Source organism: Triticum aestivum, chromosome 4B (genome assembly GCF_018294505.1).
Source record: "Triticum aestivum cultivar Chinese Spring chromosome 4B, IWGSC CS RefSeq v2.1, whole genome shotgun sequence".
Classification (NCBI taxonomy): Eukaryota; Viridiplantae; Streptophyta; class Magnoliopsida; order Poales; family Poaceae; genus Triticum; species Triticum aestivum.
This window is the reverse complement of record NC_057804.1, coordinates 544,304,196-544,315,676: the sequence shown is the minus strand read 5'-3', so window position 1 is coordinate 544,315,676 and position 11,481 is coordinate 544,304,196. Positions and strand designations below refer to the sequence as shown.

At 48.9% G+C, this 11,481-nt stretch overlaps 1 long non-coding RNA gene and 1 pseudogene across 2 annotated transcripts in view; one reads left to right on the top strand and one right to left on the bottom strand.

The window, feature by feature from the left end:
- Positions 1–5,093: 5,093 nt before the first annotated feature.
- LOC123093185 (monooxygenase 2-like) lies at positions 5,094–7,645 on the bottom strand (annotated as a pseudogene).
- A 465-nt stretch (positions 7,646–8,110) lies between these two features.
- LOC123093186 (uncharacterized) overlaps positions 8,111–11,481 on the top strand; it is a 3,952-nt gene continuing 581 nt past the window's right edge. The window contains exons 1-2 of one of the 2 annotated variants that reach the window (XR_006445140.1): positions 8,111–10,102; positions 10,255–10,359. This is a non-coding gene — a long non-coding RNA (uncharacterized lncRNA). Of the gene's footprint in view, positions 10,103–10,254; positions 10,561–11,481 lie in introns of those variants that run through there. The other variant, XR_006445139.1, reaches the window with a different exon arrangement.

The following is an 11,481-nucleotide window of genomic DNA, read 5'->3' as shown; positions in this document are numbered from 1 at the left end:
CATCTTCTGCTATATGAAGTTTTTTACCTTGGAAAAAATCAGAAGCAAGCTTTCGGGACGAAACTCCGCCACCACGAGGCAGAACCTTGGCGGAACCAATCTAGGGCTCCGGCAGAGCTGTTCTGCCGAGGAATCATCCCTCCGGGAGGGGGAAGTCATCACCATCGTCATCACCAACGATCCTCTCATCGTGAGGGGGTCAATCTCCATCAATAACTTCACCGGCACCATCTCCTCTCAAACCCTAGTTCATCTCTTGTATCCAATCTTTGTCCCAAAACCTCAGATTGGTACCTGTGGGTTGCTAGTAGTGTTGATTACTCCTTGTAGTTGATGCTAGTTGGTTTATTTCGTGGAAGATCATATGTTTAGATACTTAATGCATATTAATACCCCTCTGATTATGAACATGAATATGCTTTGTGAGTAGTTACGTTTGTTCCTGAGGACATGGGTGAAGTCTTGCTATTAGTAGTCATGTGAATTTGGTATTCGTTCGATATTTTGATGAGATGTATGTTGTCTCTCCTCTAGTGGTGTTATGTGAACATCGACTACATGAAACTTCACCATTATTTGGGCCTAGAGGAAGGCATTGGGAAGTCATAAGTAGATGATGGGTTGCTAGAGTGACAGAAGCTTAAACCCTAGTTTATGTGTTGCTTCGTAAGGGGCTGATTTGGATCCACATGTTTCATGCTATGGTTAGGTTTACCTTAATACTTCTTTTGTAGTTGCGGATGCTTGCAATAGGGGTTAGTCATAAGTGGGATGCTTGTCCAAGAAAGGGCAGTACCCAAGCACCGGTCCACCCACATATCAAATTATCAAAGTAACGTACGCGAATCATATGAGCGTGATGAAAACTAGCTTGACGATAATTCCCATGTGTCCTCGGGAGCGCTTTTATCATTATAAGAACTTGTTCGGGCTTGTCCTTTGCTACAAAAAGGATTGGGCCACCTTGCTGCACCTTATTTACTTTCATTGCTATCTTATCACAAAACTATCTGTTACCTACAATTTCAGTGCTTGCAGAGAATACCTTACTGAAAACTGCTTGTCATTTCCTTCTGCTCCTCGTTGGGTTCAACACTCTTACTTATCGAAAGGACTATGATAGATCCCCTACACTTGTGGGTCATCACTCTCTATCCACCCTTGAACCTTGCTCCACAACCGGTCCTTTAGGTATTTAAAAGCTCCATTCTTGGAGTTACCAATGTCAGATGGCATCCCCAAGTACTTCTCGTTTAGGGTTTCATTTGGCACATCTAGTACCTCCTTAATTTCTTGTCTCACAGAATCTAGTACCCCCTTGCTGAAATAAACTGAGGATTTTGAGTAGTTGATACGTTGACCAGTGGACTGACAGTAAGTATCAAGAATATGGTACACCTTGTTAGCTCCCATACTGTTTTCCTTGAAGAACAGCAGGTTGTCATCAGCAAATAGAAGATGGTTTAATGGTGGCGCCATAGGCGCTACCTGTAGTCCATGCAAATTGGACGACTCGCTCTTGGATTTTAAAAGGCACGACATGCCCTCTGCTGCTAACAAGAACAAGTATGGAGATATCGGTTCCCCTTGTTTGATTCCTCTTGAAGGTTTAAAGCTGCTAAGCTTCCTCCCATTAAACAGAACAACAAACTCAACCGTTGTTACCATGCCCATAACTATATTGACCCACCTTTCAGTGAATCCCAATTTCAAGATTATGGCTTTTAAATAAGGCCACTCCACTCTATCATACGCTTTCATCATGTCCAGTTTCAAAACACAGAATTGATTTTTCTTGGCCTTATTCCTCTTCATAAAATTCTAACACTCGTAGGATGTGATGATGTTATCTGTGATCAACCTGCCTGGGACAAAAGCAGATTATTCCTCTGATATGATATCAGGCAATACTACCTTCAATCTATTAGAGATGACCTTTGAAGCAATCTTGTACAAAACTTTACACAAGCTGATTGGTCAAAACTGAGACAGAAGTGTGGTTTTTTTACCTTTGGTATGAGAACCAACATCGTATCGTTGATACAATCCGCAGATTCGGTTCCTTCTACTATTTTCAGAACCACCTTTGTTACATCATCACCACAAATCTCCCAATGATGTTGAAAGAAATGCGCTGGATAGCCATCCGGTACCGGTGCCTTAATTCGGAACATCTGAAACAGAGTAGTTTTCACTTCCTCCTGGCTGTATGGTGCATTCAACATGTTGTTGATCGCCTGTGTTACTTTACTGGAACCGTATCAATAACCTGCTCCATATTTTGGACTCCCTCTGACGGGTACAAGTGTTGGTAAAAAGAAGTGGCCATGTTCTCCATCTCATGCACATTATCAGTGAGCTCTCCGTCCGGTTTCTGCAACGCCTTAATTTGGTTTTTCCTCCTTCTTCAACTCGCTCGTAGATGGAAGAAATAAGTATTTTTATCCCCATGCATGAGCGATTCCAGCCGAGCACGTTGTCGCCATAACATCTCCTCCTGATGATATAATTCAGCTAATCTCTCTATTATTTTTAGTTCTGCATGCAACGGACCGGGTTGGGATCTTGCACATCTCCTGTAGCTCCCGCCTGAGGCGCTGAATTTCCTGTTGTGCATTCCCGAAGTGCGTTTTGTCCCATGAGGCCAAATCCGTTGATAGCGACTGCAGTTTGTCGCGTAGGTCGGGGACAGTTTCCCCTGGGTGCGCGCCCATGCATGCTCCACCAGCGGCGTGAGGCCCGAGTCCCTCTCCCATGCTATTTCATATTTAAAGGACCACGGGGCCCTCCTGCATGCAGCCCCATGCACGTACTGGACGTATATGGGAACATGGTCGCTCGTCGCTGCAGTTTTGTGCTCAAGGCTTGCTGAGGGAAAAGCAATCAACCATGCTGGGTTTGCCACCGCCAGGTCCAGTCGTACTCTGGTGTATGTCCCTCCAGATACCTTCTTCTCAAATGTCCATGTATTGCTAGTATAGCCTATATCCGACAGGACGCATGTGTCAAGGGCGTCTCGAAACACCTTGGCTTCTATTTCCAACACCGTCATGTTCATGTGCATGGATTACCTCGTTGAAATCACCAAGTACAAGCCAAGGTATATCATTTGCACCTACTATTCCTCAAAGCATATCCCACGTTTTGTATCGTTCATTTACTTGAGCTTCTTTGTAGACAAAGGTCACTCTCGTTTTGGCATCAACAAGTTCATCAATCACATCATCGATATGATTGCAAGAATAACCAACAACTTCAAGCTTTATTTCATTGTTCCAAAAAATGCCTAAGCCACTGCTTCTTCGCGAGCTACTCACAGCTAAACTCTTATTATAGCCTAAAGAAACAGCCATACTCTCTACTCTAGAGCCCTCTATTTGGGTTTCAAGGATGCATAACACAGAGGGGGCAAATTGCCTCGTTAGATCACGAAGCTCTTGAACTGTCGCAGGTTTGTCAGCTCCGTGACAGTTCCAGCACAGGAGACTCATTGCGCTCGGCGCAACCCCACTTGGGGGCCCGTCGTACGCACATCAGAGTTTTTGGTTGATGTTGTATTCTTCCCCTTGATCGAGTCACTCGAAGTTGCCGTTGTGTTCATCTTCTTTCTTTTTGGTTCCTGTTTGGCCGAGGGGCTTAATGGGACTTCCGGAACTGGTAGCAGCATAAGCTTATCTGACTTTGCCTTGAGTGCACCTTGGGCTGCAGTTGCCTTCGGATCTACCCCTTCTCCCCGTTGACTATTTCCATCAGCATCTTTCATGGTGAGATCCAAGCCCTGGGCCACAGCCTCATGTTCTTCAGCATTATCAGGGCTACTGCGATCAGATGGCCCTCGGCCCCGACCACTTCCAGCACGACCAGCGCGGCCTCTCCCTCGGCCTCCCCTTGTGTTGCCACCTTCTGATTGGGATCTCCCTTCCCCTGGTCCTCTACCTTGGCCTCTAAACCATGTTGCCTTGAGATCTTTGTATACCACTGCTTTTTGGGGGTGAACTCCATCACCACATTCCTTGAAGAGATGCCCCAAGTAACCACAAAAGGCACACCAGTCATGGAGACGCTCATATTTCACCCTGAATATAAGTCGCTGGACTGTGTCCTTCTTCTTGATCACCAACGACACTGCGTTCTTGAGGGGTTTAGTGACATCAATTTTAACACGTACCCTGACAAAGTTACCCTCAAAATCATGCGAACTTGGCTCAGCATAGATGAACTCGCCGACTATTGCCGACAAAGCCTTGATCTTAGAGAAGTAGGCTTCAGGGAAGTCATGGATCTGGATCCAGGTATCAACTTTATTGAGCTCTATCGTCGACGGCTTAGTGAGGCTATCATACGGTGCGAGTACCACTGCCTTCCATTTGTATGCCCATGGCCCATCCTCCATCATGCGCTCCCAATCTCCCAAGCAGCCAAATTGCATTGTATACAAGTCCTGTTCAAGTGGCTTGATCTTGACTTCCTTTGCCAAGTCCCATGCCACCCGCATGTTCCTATAGAACCAAAACTTACTATAGATTTTCTCAGTATGAACCCTAGCAATGATCATACATCGACTTGCTTCCTCCGGCAACTCCTTGTCCTCCACGATCACATCCTCCAATTCATCTTCTTTCAGTCCCAGCTCTTCCATCATCGCTTCTAGGTCGGAGACGGGCGCCCCCGATCCCGATCCCGAAGCAGGTCCCTCCATAGTTCTCTTGCCCGAGAAAAAGCTATCCGTGGGCAGGGAAACCCTAACTGGCCAAGGGTGAGGGGAGAGAGGTTCCCTACGGTGGCGAGGAGCGGTCAGTCGCCGCCGCCGCCGAGAGAAGAGAAAACCCTAGTGAGTGCTCATTAATTAGTTGCTCTCACGATATGGCGATCAATCAACAAGCAACATCTCCACGGGCCAGGCACAAGAGCCCACAGGCAACCAAACACCGGGCGGTAGCTCGTGCGGGCCTGTCTGAAACTGACTCGACCACGGATGACCTGAAGGGGGAAATTTTGCTCAAAAAAAACCTGAAGGGGAAAATGGTTCAGACTACACCGCCACGCACAATCGCCTTCAAAAAGACCACATCACTCACCACAAGCTCAGTCGATCAGAGTGTTCCGCAATCGTAGGCAGCCATTTTCACAAGGGAAACGTTTGGGCGCGGTGCACCGGCCGAACTTTCGGCCGGTTCGCTCGCCACGCTGGCCCAACGCACGATACGTAGTGGTTCCCGCATGCCCCGCCTCCATCCCCTACCTTCAGCCCTCACGCCCGCATCCCCTCCCCCTCCCCGGGCTGCCACGGGGGCCACCACGAGCTCCATCGCCGGCGGCCAGGCGCTCCCTCGCGCACCCGCCATGGCTACCTGCTGCCATGGCCAGATCCATCCCCTACCTACATCCTTCACGCGTGCACATCCCCTCCCCCTCTCCTATCGGGCTGCGACTAGGCCACCACAGGCTCCATCGACGACGGTCAGGCGCTCCCTCGCCGGCCGCCATGGTTGCTTACCACCATGGCCGGATCCATCCGCGTATACAAGTGTTGCAACTGTCACCTAGAAAAGCTTCAACAGCTATTGAAAAAAGTTTCAACCATAGACACAGAAAGCTTCAATGGCACTTCATAACAAGGGGAAGCTGCAACCGTAGTTGGATTTTGCTACTACCGGCTAAGCTTTTTGCTACATCCACCAGGCGGAGCTGCGACCTCGCGACGACGACAACGATGATTTTTGCTGCAACCGTAGTAGATTTTTGCTACTACCGCTGAAGTTTTTGCTACATCCATGTAAGGCGGAGTTGCGACCTCGCGAAGACGGCGACGGTGTTTGATTTTTGCTACAACCGTAGTTTTTATTTGCTACTACGGGTGAAGTTTTTTGCTACATCCATTCAAAATGGCATTGATTGACTGATGGCCGCCATCGACATAATTTCCTGCAGCGAGCATCAATGGCGAGGGGCGGCGGCCGAGCTACAACCGCCGCCGTCAAGAGCTGCAACGCAGGTGGAGTTGTTGCATGGGGACCGGCGACGAGGACGGCCGGCGACGGCGAGGACCAACGACGGCGAGGACCGACGACGAGGACGGTCGGCGAGGGCGGGATCCAGCGGCGACAAGGAAGACCGGCGAGGGTGGGGACCGATGCCCACCGGAGGGGACAGGAGGCGCGGCGCCGCGCTACCCCGAACAGGACTGCCCGAGGAAGAAGAAAGAGAGCAGGGGGTGATTCGGGTTTTTTTTTTTTGATTGGATCCAATCGAACGGCTGTGCACACATGGCATCGGGCGGTTGCGGTGCGACCTCACCGGCGCAGAGTGCTGCCCTTTTCACAAGGCTTCTCGCGAGCGCTCCGGCCAGCACCTTCTCCCTGAGAAAGCTCACGATGGCATTGTCACTCTGCTGCACGAAGCCGACCATGTAGGCGGCCCCGGCGAGCTGGACGCTCCGCCACCGCCGCATCCCGGCGTACTCGCGCAGGCCCGACTCGATCCTCTCCTTCTCCGTGCCAGCCTTCCTACCAAGGACGGCGTCGCCGAGGCATCTCGCCAGGATGACGCCGTCCTCGAGCGCCGAGCAGCCGCCCTGGCCCAGGTCCGGCGTCATCGGGTGCAGCGCGTCGCCAGCCACGCACACGTTTCCCAGCGGCGATCGGAACCGCAGCGGCGCGGCGGACGCGTCGCTCATGTCGCTCCGCTCCACCACCTCCAGCGCTCCCGCAGGTACCTTGGAGCTCCTCAGCCTGGCCAGCACGTGCTGCTTCATGTCGGCGGCGCTCTCGACGTCGACGCCCTTGTCCGCACTCACGTTTTGGGAGGGAGACCAGGTGTAGAACCAGTAGATGCGAGTGTCGTCGCAGGGCACGAAGCCGAAGCGGAAGCCTAGGCCGATGAACTGCAGGAACTCGGGCCGGAATCCGTGGCCGTCGGGGTAATGCGCGAGGCCTCTGGTAGCCAAGCGCCCGGAGTAGGACGGCTTGGTGAGCCCCAGCCATTTGGCCACCACGGAGTTGACCCCGTCGCAGCCGATCAACACCTTTGCCCGGAGAGTCGAGCCGTCGGCGAGATGGAGGATCTTGGCGGCGCCGTCTTGGTCGTCAATGGAGACGATCTTGGACGAGTAGCGGATGGTGCCCGCCGGAAGCTCTTCCGCCAGCGCCCGGAGCAGCAGGTCACGCCTGACACGGCAGGTCTCATGAGGTCCTCTGCAATAAAATTCGGTCTAGTGTTACTCATCATGTCCCGATCGATGAGAGCATCAAGTTCAAGGGTACGCTGATCTTGTCGTGGAGCTTCCTGATCTTGTCGCCGACCCCGAGGGCGTCGAGCGCGCGGAAGGCGTTGGGCCACGTCGTGATGGCGTACCCGGACGCGCGCAGCGCCGGCGACGACTCCAGCACCACGCTCCTCACGCCTTTCCTGTGCAGCCCGAGAGCCACGGCGAGGCCGGCCGGGCCGGCTCCGACGACGACGACGTGCTCGGCAGTGATCTCCTCATCTTGTTCTTCCATTCAAACTGCCGTGTCGTGCCTAGTGTCCAAACGAATTAGGAGCGCGCGTGCTATTATGCTGCGGCTAGGCGCGTGGGATTTGACAAGGCAAGAACAGTGCGTGTGCTTGGCTTGGATTTCGTCTTCCCGGCCGGACGAGGAACAGCTTCGCAAGTGATGTCACCGATGATGCTTTTCCTGGCGTGCATGGCTGGGTGGGCCGGCACGTATGGCGATCCTCGACCGCAATTCGTTTGGACAGACCAACCAAGGTATGTGGATGAAGGGAAAACTCCAAAACCATCCACGACATACCCCTTGGCCCTTGCACATCCAAGCAGCTTTATTAAAATGTCATGGTACACTATGAGGTCAAATTTTGATATTTTGATTCTTCTGTAAAAGTTGAGTCAAATCTGACCCTGGGTTAAAAATATATATCTACTACCACTATAAAAACACGAAAGGATTTTATCCGTCTAATCCTACAATCTAACGGTCAAAATCTTCCTAATGTTTAGCATCAAACACAGTCAGAGCAACCCACTAATCCCACGATCGATCTCCCGTCAAAGAAAAAAAAAACTCCCACGATCGATCTCCATGGTCCCTCGGTACCGCTTCGCCCCCACCAAAAATCCCCGCACCTAGCACCCCTCCCTCATCCGTCGGTTGCTCCTATGCGTGGGTCGTCGCCCGCGCGCTCCTCACCCCCGCCGCCGCCGCTCACTCTTCCGCTCGATGCCCGCGGGTCCCCGTGTTCCCTCCCCGCAGCCGGCGCCGCTCGCTCCACCAGACGCTCGGCGCCCACGCGGCGCTGCCACCGCACGCATCGGCAAGGTTTCTGCGGCGGAGACGCAGAAGAAGGATGATGGGGTGGGACCGTTGCCGCCGATCAGCGTAGCTCACGGCAGGCTCTTGCTATTCGGACTAGGCTTCCTCTCTCTGTCTCTCTATGCACCTTCTCCCCTCTATTCTCTCATGTCTCTCTCAGTCTGGAGCATGGCGTTCGCGGTGGTGCAGACATAAGGACGTGCAGCGTGCGGCGACGGCATGCCCACCACGCCCTTTGCACCCAATCTCTCTTTCTAACCTCTCAGTGCATCAGCAGGTTTGAGAAGAGACTCTAGATCGAGAAGGTCACATGAGCTTGCTGGCATCATAACTTTTTGAACTGATTTTTTTGTCCCAAAAGCTCAGGTGATTTCTTCCCTATAAAATAACATGGCACACCAATTTTATCGACTTCGCATTCATGAAAATTTATGTATATGACAATCGTTTGTGTTTGCTTCAAGACGTACGCTCTGATGTATCCAATCCCTATTAACATCCATAAATAGAGATTGAAATAATGCCATGATAGTCAAGTATAAGATTAGCTCAATAATCTCCAATTAGTCTTTTTCCTTGTTGTCCAGGTCTTCATGAGCAAATAATCTTTCAACAATTAATGGATGGATGCGGGAACACGGGTTGGATTACCCTGCAAAACTGAAATAGTTTCCTGATTATAAACTTTACAACTTTCAGAACTGAGACACATGTAGGCTTAGTATTTGTATTATTGCTTCATCATCCTTCGCGGGGAATGCAATGCCTGGAACCCTTCAATGCACTCCATGCCTAGACTGCACTACCCCAATGCTGTCATGATGGCCGCCACACTCATCACGCGGGCACAATGGCCTGGGGCATGTCGCTACGCCTAGACTGAATTCAACGAAGTATCTTCAGCGTTTCAGGTTTGGTATTCCTACTTTTATGATATACGTAATGCTTGAGGACGGATCCATGTTGTGTCAGATTATGAAGTATTTTTCTAAACTGTCCAAGCAATTACGGATGATGCCATGATCTATGTTCCTGCTTGATACCCAACTATGAATCAATCACCTTGTATGCTCTTTTTTATGTTCTTCATGCATGTGCTATCTGCTATCTCCCATGTTCTGGAGCGAAATGTTGAAAGAAGGGACACTAATGGATAGTGGTCTAGCTACACTGGGGAGCAGTGGGCTTTACTGCCCTCTTCTTGCTTTGCTCTTTCAAACTAGGTCCAAGGAGATTCCTTCACCACAACCAAGAAGAACTTCACTAAGGAATGAATCGATCAAGCAATTGACTGTTCGGTAGTGTTTCTTGTTGTTGCAGATGTGGAGTACATGGGCATGGAATTCCATTTGATTCAGCTGCCAATTACTTCATTTAGAAGCAGCCTTTTCAAATTTTAGTGAATTTGTGGAGGTTGAGTTGCTTCATTTCTGGCCTAACATATTTATTCTATGTTCTAGATTTTGGACAACAATAATCAGAGGTCATCTTTTATTGGATTACAATGCTTTGCTGATCTTATTTTTGCCAAAGAGTTTCTATACCTTCTCTGTGTGATTCCTTTCTTCGGAGTATATATTACCATGTTTGCTGAGCGTGCCTTGCTCCTCAAAATCCTATATGTATTCGATCCTTCGCCAGGGGTTGGTCTTGGTCAGTTGCGATGAAGCATGCGAAGGCTACAGGTGAGGTGGTGGAGAAGGAAGCTGTCGTTGTGGAGGCTGTTGCACCAGCAACACTAGATGGCATTCAAGGGAAGAGGAGATGCGCCTGGGTGACTCTGAGCACCGGTCAGTTTTTGCTTCTTGTTCTTTCATGTACTGGTGTTTGCAGTTTGTGCTTGCTTAAGAACTTTTGGCAGTATTTGATTTTTTTTTATGCCATCGTTCGTCCCATGCTTTTACTGAAGTGCGTATGTTTGAATGTTCACATGCACTTGCAGTCTGCTCAGATAAGCTGGACATTTTGTTAGCTCTTTAGCCTTCCTCCAAAAGAATTTCTTGTTAAGGATTTCAGCTGCCACCTAAGAAGAAAAATGCTGCTCCAGGTGATTATGATTCACTGTTCATTATACTGGCGTTTATTGTTTCGACGCATGTAAAAGTGATGTGGTGTCCTGCACAGAGCTGCTGAGTTTTGTCTTCTAATAGTTGATACATGGTTTATAATTCTGGTGCCCAATTCTGTACTATCTTTTGTGTCTTATTTAACATTTAGAATTCCCAATATATTACATGAGCTTCCTTCATCGGAATTTCGTTCTAGAAAGGGAAGGTAAAAGGAAGAGGTGTAGTATCTCTCTCGATACCATGGTTCATTGTGAATCCGTGCCACAGTTATGTGTTTGCTATTGCTTGAACCAAACCAATGATTTGGTACAACTTCTATTGTTTCTTTTATGGAATCTCAGTTTTTCCAACCATAAGAATATTCCTTCACTTTGTCTATTGTACAAGCTGAAATAATTCCTCTATGTCTTCATGCTATGAAGTTGGGCACTGAACTTCCAAAACAACATGAACTCAACCCTTTTGTAAAACTAATGGTCGTTAGTTCAGGTTGTAACTTTGATAATGCATGACATGTTTTTTTACCATGGTCAATTGTTCTTCTTTGAAATTTACATGCGGGATCATGCCACAACCTAATTCTGTAGACTACACTACCTGAAAGCAGCTGGTGGACAGCCCTAACCAACTGCCTGGACGGATTCTAGGACAAATTTAATGTTATCTACATCTTCATGATCCAATTATTTAGCAATGCAAAGTTTGGGACAATCCTACAATGGGAAGTACTCACAACGACACTAAAACTCTACGTAAATATATCTGTAAAGTAGTAGTTTTATGCCCTATATTTTCATCAAGAATTGGGGGGCTCAACATACTATGCCTCACCAAATATTGCCCCGAGGCAAGCAAAACCAATCAGATGATAAGTTTAGATAGGTCAACCATATGCTTGATGAGGAAATTGTGAACCAATGGCACAATAGTAAGTATTAGCAATGTGTTCTATTGTACCTTTCTTCTTTTTTCTTGACGCACATGTTCATCCTTCTAGACAGTTAGACATGGCATATCTGTGCCTTCTCCTGATGTGCACGTCATTTAAGATTATATTCATTTTGTACTCATATTAATTCATATGAGATTAAGTTTATGAC